This window comes from Cannabis sativa, chromosome 4 (genome assembly GCF_029168945.1).
Source record: "Cannabis sativa cultivar Pink pepper isolate KNU-18-1 chromosome 4, ASM2916894v1, whole genome shotgun sequence".
Classification (NCBI taxonomy): Eukaryota; Viridiplantae; Streptophyta; class Magnoliopsida; order Rosales; family Cannabaceae; genus Cannabis; species Cannabis sativa.
The window spans coordinates 59,128,444-59,138,163 of NC_083604.1; positions in this window are offsets into that span (position 1 = coordinate 59,128,444).

Genomic DNA, 9,720 nt, shown 5'->3' on the forward strand with positions numbered 1-9,720 from the left:
GCGCCGTAGTTATCTCTTCACCATTTTTAGGCATCTTTAGGCAAGCAATCTCCTAATGATATGCTTGAAGGTTCACGCTCTCCTGCAATTGGTCATCACATTCAAAAGGGTGAGCAAACAGCCTTTTGCTGCTGGTACATATTTCACATCTATTTTTGTAATTGTTTTTTCTACTTTCCATCTTTTTTATGTAAGAGTAAATTTATTTGTTTTGTTCATCCACATATTTTTATTGTTGCTTCTCTCTATGAGAACCATGTTAGACTTTTATTTGGGCTTACATTATTTTTTATTGGTTTTATTAAAACTTGGGTTGATTGGATAGTTCTTTGCTGTGTTAGCTCATGTTGTTGGTGATCAATTGTTAATGGGCTTAGCATCTGTGAGTAAAGTCTAGGTGAAGCAGAAGTGTGGGCTTTTCTAATTGACTGAAGCCTTTGATGAGCAGGCCCAGCCCAACTAGGGTTTTGTAGCTAAGTCCCCTCCCTAACTCTATAAATACATATTGTCTCATCACAATTGTATACCTTTTGATAATCAGATAAATAAACTGCTTCTGATTTAGAGATCTAGGGAGGAAGACTTAGTTGATAGTATTGCACTATCAAATTGGAGTAACTGCTGTGGATCAAACAGAGATAATTGCTATGGATCAATCAGGTACACATACCTAATTATTATATATTACTATTGTGTTCTATGTTATATACATATAGATCTTGGGTTAATTGTTAATTTATCTAACATGTGGTATCAGATTGCCTATTGTATATGATTTAGAACCTATAATTTTTATAACAATTAATATGTATATGTTATTTTTTTTTTTCCAATTACATATTAATTTCGTTATTATTTTATGTTGAATTTTTTATTTTTCGATCTTAAAAGTTTAGGGGTTTTATTCCTCATTAAATTCTCTTTCTTTTGATATATTACTTGCATAAAATCATTGAGTAAATTAGGAGAATTTTAAAATTAATTTTTTTAGGGTTTATTATTTTTCTTTATGAAATTCAATTTGGGATTTTTGATTCTATAGTTTATACACTAAAATTGGTGGTGCAAATCTCATTACCAACCAATTTACAATGTTTCTACATAGTTTAATTAGAATTCGGCTGCAACAAAAAAAAAAAAAAAAATCAAAATCGGGCATTTTTTTTTTTCTTAGTTTTCGGATTGAACACAATCCGATCGAGACCCTTATCATCATTAATACCCGAAATTAATACCATAGATTGATGAGAAATCGTGTCCCGAACAAAACCCATCAAGAATCGCGAGTTTTCGTGGTGTTTTTTGGCCGGAATTCGTCCAGACCCGCCTGCGGCCGAACCGGGTCGTGCGACCCACTGGAGATCCGGCTCAAGGTAGAAGATGACATCCAGCCAGCAACGCCCACTCGCGCAGGCGGCGCGTGGGGGCGCGTGGGACCCCGTCGGAGGTCGTTTTTTGACGTTTTTTTTTCCAGCGTGCTTAAAATTCAATTTCTAATTTTTCTATGATTTTTAATTAATTTTTTGACTCCGTTTAATAATTATTATTATTTTAATGATAATTATGTAGTTAAAAAATTATTAAAAATAATTTTTGATAATTTTTCGAAATCTGTCGATCATAGAAAATTTTTTGAGTTCCTTCTCGTTCCATATGACATAGTCACTCTCTTATTTAATTTATTTTGACTATGTAGTCTCCACCAATTTTCTCATTAATCACATCTTTTGATTATTTGTTGTTCTAAAATTATAAAACTTGGTTGTTTGATACAAAAATAATGTGTTATGGTGGACACTTTATTTTTTTTATTATGAATATATTACAAGCAATTTATATAAAACTTCTTGGAAATTTGGTTGAAAATTATTAAATTTTTAATGATTATTTTATTACCAAATTTCATATGTTATAGAAAATATTTATTTTGGTTGGCTATATGTGTAATTACTTGCCCAAAGGTAGTAGTTATACATATTAGTTCACATTCCATGAAGTGAGTTAATATTAAATGTGTATATTTTAATTATTTGCCCAAAGGTAATAATTTAAATATATATATTTATTATTATTTTTTGATTGAATTAATATATATTATTTAAGAAATTTATTTGCCCAAAGGTAATAAATTCTTAATTGATATGTATTTTTTTCTTTATTGTTAACTTCATGAAGGTAGATCATGTGTGTGTTATATTCTCACCCCAAAGGGGAGTTTATAATGACCAGTTGACTCTACAATATTTTCTAATTGCTTGGCTCATATGGCTTGATCAAGTTTTAATTTTTGGATTTTTCGGTCTCCTTTCTGCGAACAACAATAACGTTTTCATCTGAATTCTGAATGCTTCAACTTTAAGACATGGAAACGAGATGTGAAAATTGCTTTAGGCATAATAGATTTGGACTTATGCTTTCGAGAAGAAAAATCTGCTGATCTTATTCTAATATCAGAATTGTTGCCCAAAAATTCTTCATGCACAATGGAAAAAATTCAAATCATCTTAGTCTCATTGCTGTGAAACGTTTAATTCCTGAACATCTTTTGGTGGTTTGCCAAACACCACAAATGCTAATGAATATTTCAAAACTATTTCACACTAGTGAAATCGCTGCAGTTGGACATCTTATGAATGCAATGACAACCATTCAGTATGAGGAATTCAAAAGAAGTGCGAGATTTTATTCTGCATTTTTTAATGTTCAGTCCAAGTTGAAAGATCATAATATTCCTCTTCCTGACTCTTTCATTATTCATCGAGCTCTTCATGCACTTCCTGCCTCTTTCAGCCTTATCAAGACAACCTAAACACTTATAGTAAAATATAAAGTGTTAGTAACCTTATTTCTCAGTATAAAGCTGAAACAAGCAAGCTAACAAAATGAAAAGAATGAGGCTTCTCACTTTGTTTCTCAACTCAAGCCCAACAAAGGATAAAGAAAATATGAAGAGAAACAACAACAACCAGAGGCTAAGGGATTTCAAGAAGCCAAGTGAGAGGGAGTCAATGCTTACAGTGGACACTTATATTGGAGTGGACGTTATTTATGTTGGCACACTTATTCTTGAATTACAATTTAGTGTTCAGATTATTTTGAACAGTAATTTCTTGATTCCTACTTTTAAAGTAATTCAGTTTCGCTTCCGCTTTTAGTTAAACAATGAATTTCTTTTCTTTTTGCCAATTATAGTGTTGACATTATGTTTGACTCATAATAATTGGAAACTGTTTTTACTCTGATATTCTTTTCAAATTATCATTGACTTCCTTAGCTTCCTTTTTCAATGTTGTGAATATTGTGGATAAGAAATCTTATATTAAGATAACATACTTATTATTATGGAACGATAGATTGGGTCATATTTCTAAAGAAAGAGTTGATCGATTACTTCTAGCTAAAATTCTTCCTCCTGTTAATGCTTCTGGCTGGGATCCTTGTGCTGATTATACTTGTACAAAATTGACTACTACGTTAAGGATACAAGTATGTCATAACTTTCAAAAATGATTTTTCTCTATATGGCTTCACTTGATTCAAGAAAAATCCAACGCTCTTGATAAAGTTAAAATCTTTCGAAATGTTCTTCAGAAACAATTAGGAAGAGTCATCAAAGTTGTTCTTTCAGATCGTGGAGGAGAATATTCTGGTTGTTATATAGAATCTAAACAACACATGAGGCCTTTTGCTGAATATTTTCCAGAAAATTGTGTAGTTTCTCAATACAATATGTCAGGTTCACTGAGAAAAATGGCGTTGTTGAAAGGAGAAACCGCACTCTCATGAATTAGTGAGAAGCATGATGAGTACAACAAATCTTCCACAGTTTTTATGGGGTGAAGCACTTATGACTGCAACTTATATTTTAAATCATGTTCCCAGTAAATCTGTTCCCAAGACCCCTTTTGAGTTGTGGACTGGGCGGAAGCCTAGTCTGAATCATCTTCGTGTATGGGGTTGTCCAGCTGAAGTAAAGATTTATGATCCTAATTTGAAAAAGTTAGATCCGAGAACAAATCGCTGTTATTTCATTGGTTATCCAATGCACTCAAAACGCTATCGCTTTTGCTATCCTACTCGTGGTACGCGAATTGTTGAATCTCAGACTGCTAAATTTCTGGAATTTGATGTTGCTGAAAAAATTCCTTCAACATCTCTTGAAATGGGGGAGTCCTCTAAAGGAATTTGTATTCCTATGTCATTTTCAAGAGATGATAATAGTAGTCTCCATCCTACTCCAGTTGGTAATGCTCCCATTGTTGATGAATATATTGCTCACGATATCGAAGATGATGAAGGTCCTATTATTGATGAAGGGCCTATTAATGATGAAGCTCCTATTGTTAATGAGAATCCTGTTATTAAAGAAATTCCAGTTGTGGAAGATGTTATTCAAAACAATGATCAACAAAGAGAAGTTATTCCAGAAGTACCTCCTCTAAGAAGATCTCAGAGACAAAAGAAGTCAACAAAGAGTCATGATAATTTTGTTTATCTTGGAGAAGGAGAATATGATATTGATCATTTTGTGGATCCTGTCACTTTTAGTGAAGCACTTAATAGTCCACAATCTTCAAAATGGTTAGCAGCTACGGATGATGAGATCGACTCCATGAAGAAAAATGGTGTATGGGAGCTAGTTTTATTACCTGATGGTTTTAAACCAATAGGTTGTAAGTGGATTTTAAAGGCTAAAAGGGATAAAAAGGGACAGATTGAAAGGTTTAAAGCGCGTTTAGTGGCTAAAGGCTTTACTCAAAGAGAAGGTATTGATTACACTGAAACTTTCTCACCTGTTTCCACTAAAGATTCATCCAGAATTATTATGGATTTAGTTGCGCATTTTGATTTAGAGTTACACCAAATGATTGTTAAAACTATTGTTCTGAATGGAGAATTGAGTGAGCAAGTCTATATGTCTCAACCTGAAGGCTTCGAGGAAAATGGAAATGACAATTTGGTTTGCAAATTGAAATGATCCATTTATAGTCTCAAACAGGCATCTCACCAGTGGTACTTAAAGTTTAATAAGGTTGTGACACTGTTGGGTTTCATCGAGAACAAGTTTGACTAGTGTATTTATATGAAGATCAGTGGGAGTTATCATATTTTTCTTGTTCTTTATGTAGACGACATTTTACTTGCCAGCAGTGATTTGTCATTACTAAATGAGACCAAAAAATTTTCTGTCTTCCAATTTTGATATGAAAGATCTTGGAGAGGCATCCTATGTTTTGGGGATTGCGATCCATCGTGACAAGAATTGAAAATTTCTTAGCTTATCTCAAGAAGCTTACATTAATCGTGTGCTCAAAAGGTTCAACATGAATTTGTGTAAAGCCGGTTCTGTTCCTATTCTGAAAGGGGACAAGTTCACTAAGCAGCAATGTCCTAAGAACGACTTGGAAAGAGAAGCAATGAAGAATATCCCATATGCAAGTGTAGTAGGGAGTTTGATGTATGCTTAGGTTTGCACTAGACCTTGACATTGCTTTCATGGTCGATGTTCTTGGGAGATATTTATCTGATCCTGACCATGATCATTGGGTTGCAGCCAAGAAAGTTTTTGAGATATTTGCAAAGAACAAAGAGTTTTATGCTTGTGTATAAGCATGTCAACAATCTTTAAGTTGTTGGTTATTCAGATTCAGATTTTGGTGGTTATGTAGATGATTTAAAGTCAACTTCTGGCTATATTTTCACTTTTGTTGGTGCTGCTATTTCTTGAAAAAGTGTTAAATAGACTTTAATCGTATCATCTACTATGTATGTTAAATTTGTTGCATGTTATGGGACATCTTTGCAAGCTTTATGGTTAAAGAATTTGATTTTAGAGATACGACTAGTTGATCCTATTTCCTCTCCTATACTAATCTATTGTGATAATAATATTGTTGTTTTCTTTCAAAGAATAATGAGATTAGTAGTGCTTCTAAACATATGGAAATAAAGTATCTCACTATTAGAGACTTGGTCAAGAAAGGAGACATTGTGATAGAATATTGAAAGACCAAGTTGTTGTTAGCAGATCCTCTAACCAAAGGATTAAGTGCCATATTGTTTGATAAACATGTTTTTGATATGGGGATTTTATAATCTTTTGCTCCTTTGGATTAGTGGGAGTTTCTTGCTTTATCTTTTGAGATTACATTTATATGTAATTTACTTGTTGATGTTATGAACTACTTTGTGGGCCAATAATTTTTATTATTGGATGTTTATGCTTTCAATTAGGCTTTGTTATATTCTCGAGAATAATTGAATTGAAAGCATGTAGTTCATATCTTGTTGTGATCATTGTATTTTAAGTATATTTACTAAATGACAATGATATTTTGTTGGCTTAATTCTTAAGCAAATTTAGTGACACTGACTTATTTATTAAGTTGTGTATGTTTAATTTCACTGGCTTATTTATTAAGCATCACGGTATCAGTGAAATTGAGGACTGATAAGGATATTATGTTATTTTAAATTGATCACATGTTGAACATAATTCCTTACCACACTACTAGACTTATTGACCATGTCGATTTAATACTTTGGTATTTGTGATTATGAATGTCTTTTGTTGAGTTAAAAACAATATGATTGTCATAGTTCATTATCAAAGGTTAAATTGGACCGGTATGTTGAGATGCTATCAGAGAACTATCATTTTTTAAAGTGGCCACAAATGTTTTCCTGTTGTTCAACCCATGAGTCGTTTTAAAATAAAATTATTTTGATATATAATATATATGTATTAAAATCAATGTAGCCCAAGTGGGAGAATGTTAGACTTTTATTTGGGCTTACATTATTTTTTATTGGTTTTATTAAAACTTGGGTTGATTGGATAGTTCTTTGCTGTGTTAGCCCATGTTGTTGGTGATCAATTGTTAATGGGCTTAGCATCTGTGAGTAAAGTCTAGGTGAAGCAGAAGTGTGGGCTTTTCTAGTTGACTGAAGCCTTTGATGAGCAGGCCCAGCCCAACTAGGGTTTTGTAGCTAAGTCCCCTCCCTAACTCTATAAATACATATTGTCTCATCACAATTGTATACCTTTTGATAATCAGATAAATAAACTGCTTCTGATTTAGAGATCTAGGGAGGACGACTTAGTTGATAGTATTGCACTATCAAATTGGAGTAACTGCTGTGGATCGAACAGAGATAATTGCTATGGATCAATCAGGTACACATACCTAATTATTATATATTACTATTGTGTTCTATGTTATATACATATAGATCTTGGGTTAATTGTTAATTTATCTAACAAACCAAGAATATATTATTTTTGTACAGGAGCACTGTTTAAGTCAAATTAATGATCAAAACAGTGAGCAAAGTTTTAATCTTTGTATTTCCCCCTTTTGTTATATGATTGAAGTTTCCCTATCCTAGAATTGGGTTTAATGTTAACTTATCGTATTGTACATGTTGCTGCGAATTATACAATTTTTTTTTTGTGATAAGTTTTTGTGTGATATGAATGCTTTACATGTTTTCTTTGCAAATGTCAAGTGAGAGAGCGGCCTACATTTGAGAGAAAACATTTATCCAGACTAGATCGCCCCATGTTTCCTCAACAACTATCTCTACTGTTTCAACACGTCAGGTCTTCACATATACATGCTTTACCGTTTACATATGAATTTGAATTATTCCTCCAAATTTTCTATAAGTAAATAATAAGTATTATTTTGTTATGACTATATACCCAATTATATTTTACTAACCAAACATAATAGCACAAATATTACTTTAATAAAATAAATCATTCGCATGATCATACATTTAGATACAATCTAAATAAAAAAAATTAAACTTTAAATAAAACTAATATTTACGTGGCTCGGCACGTAACTTCTAACTAGTAAATATATAAAGGAGAAGTATGAGGCGGTGATGTGGCACTCTAAAATATGTTTTCTTAAAAAATCTCACGTTTTGCTTATTTTTTTTTAAAAAAAAATAAAACTTTAGAAATTTGCAGCATAAATACCTAAATTTAACTCCGAGTTGCAAATAAATACCTAAGTGTAATTTTTGGCGGTAATAATATCTAAGTTATATTTTTGGAACTTTGTAGGTACCTAACCGTTAAATATTATGTCATTATCCACATATCATTTTCTTATTGGTATATTTAAATTAATTTTTTTAAAAAAAAATAAAAATTTAATGACTTGGACCAATTAGGAATTGCCACGTGACAATTTACTTAACAATTAACAGTCAGGTACCTAAAAAAGTTCCAAACTTATAACTTAAGTATTATTACCGCTAAAAATTAAACTTAGGTATTTATTTGCAACTGGGTGTTAAACTTAGGTATTTATGCCACAAATTACCCTTTAAAAAATGATATATTTTATGGCTTTTTATAGTTTTTTTTTCTATCACTTACTAGAGTCTAGACTTTATATATATCCTAAACTATTTCTCTTAAATTCATAATTCAGTTTACTACTTACCTTCTCTCTTCTTCTCTCATGATGGAGCATAAAGATTAGAGTTTATAGAATGTGGGAGTCTCTTAATACTAAGAAGACTAGAGAATTGATAAGTGTGATTTTTATTGATTGGAAGGTGATTATTATTTTATTCATATTTTTCCTCTATTATTACTTTTTTTTTTAATCATTTATCAATTATTAAATACTCAATGTGTTTACCATTTATCCTATAGGAAAATCTAATGCATGCAGCCATAAGAAAAAATTTAGTTTCTAAGTTTAAGAAGCTATTAAGTTTATTCTTAGATTTTTATTAATCTTTTAGACTTTTACTAAGTTTATTTAGAGATGTTTCTTATATTAGTGCTTTGTTAATTTATTTTTTTTAAAAAAATGTGATAGCTAGGTGATATGTGATAGATTTTGAGTTATTATTTTTTTGAAAAAAATTAATCTTTTAGACTTCTATTAGGTTTATTTAGAGGTATCTATATTTATTCTATATAAAATGTGGTTATATAACAAAATTCTTGGTTTATGAGAAATTATTGGGTGACTATTTTTTTTTTAAGATTTCTATTAAAAAATAACATTTTTTCTTTTGTTGAGGTTAACGGGGTTAAATCCCTAATTTATTTTTAAATGCTTTATCGCGAAACTTCCTTTCACTTTCCCTCTCTCCCTCGCATCTCACTTTCTCAAGGTTTATTTTGCTTTGTAAGTTTTTTTTTTCCTTTCTTTCTGTCATGTCCTGTTGAATTTAATATGTATATGTTAGGTATTTTCTATTTTATTTAAAAGTGATACAATTAATTCAATTTTTCCCAATCGTTGCCGTCGGATATTGCGAAAGAGTTTGGGTATCTTGATTTGATCGATGCTTGGGATAATGATGGTTGGTGGGTGGGAGTAATTACTGGGAGTAAAGATAACGGCGATTACTTTGTTTACTTCGAAATCTCCAATGATGAGATTGCTTATCCTGTTTCGAGATTGAGGGATTCATCTTGATTGGGTTTGGCGGCGTCGAATCTCGCAAGACCACATGTAGCCTTCTCTGACCGTCCAACGAAGGACCAAATCAAAATTTCAATTCGACAATGAGGTTCACATAAACAATGAGAGTTCATAGAGGCGACAACAACGATTAGGATCGATCAGTGTTCACTGGCCGGAGTCGATCGATATTTTTTTTGGGTTTGAGTTGTTAATATTAGTTGTGATTTATGGTTTTCAATATCATTAATTTTTTATGATATATTTTTATTTATATATT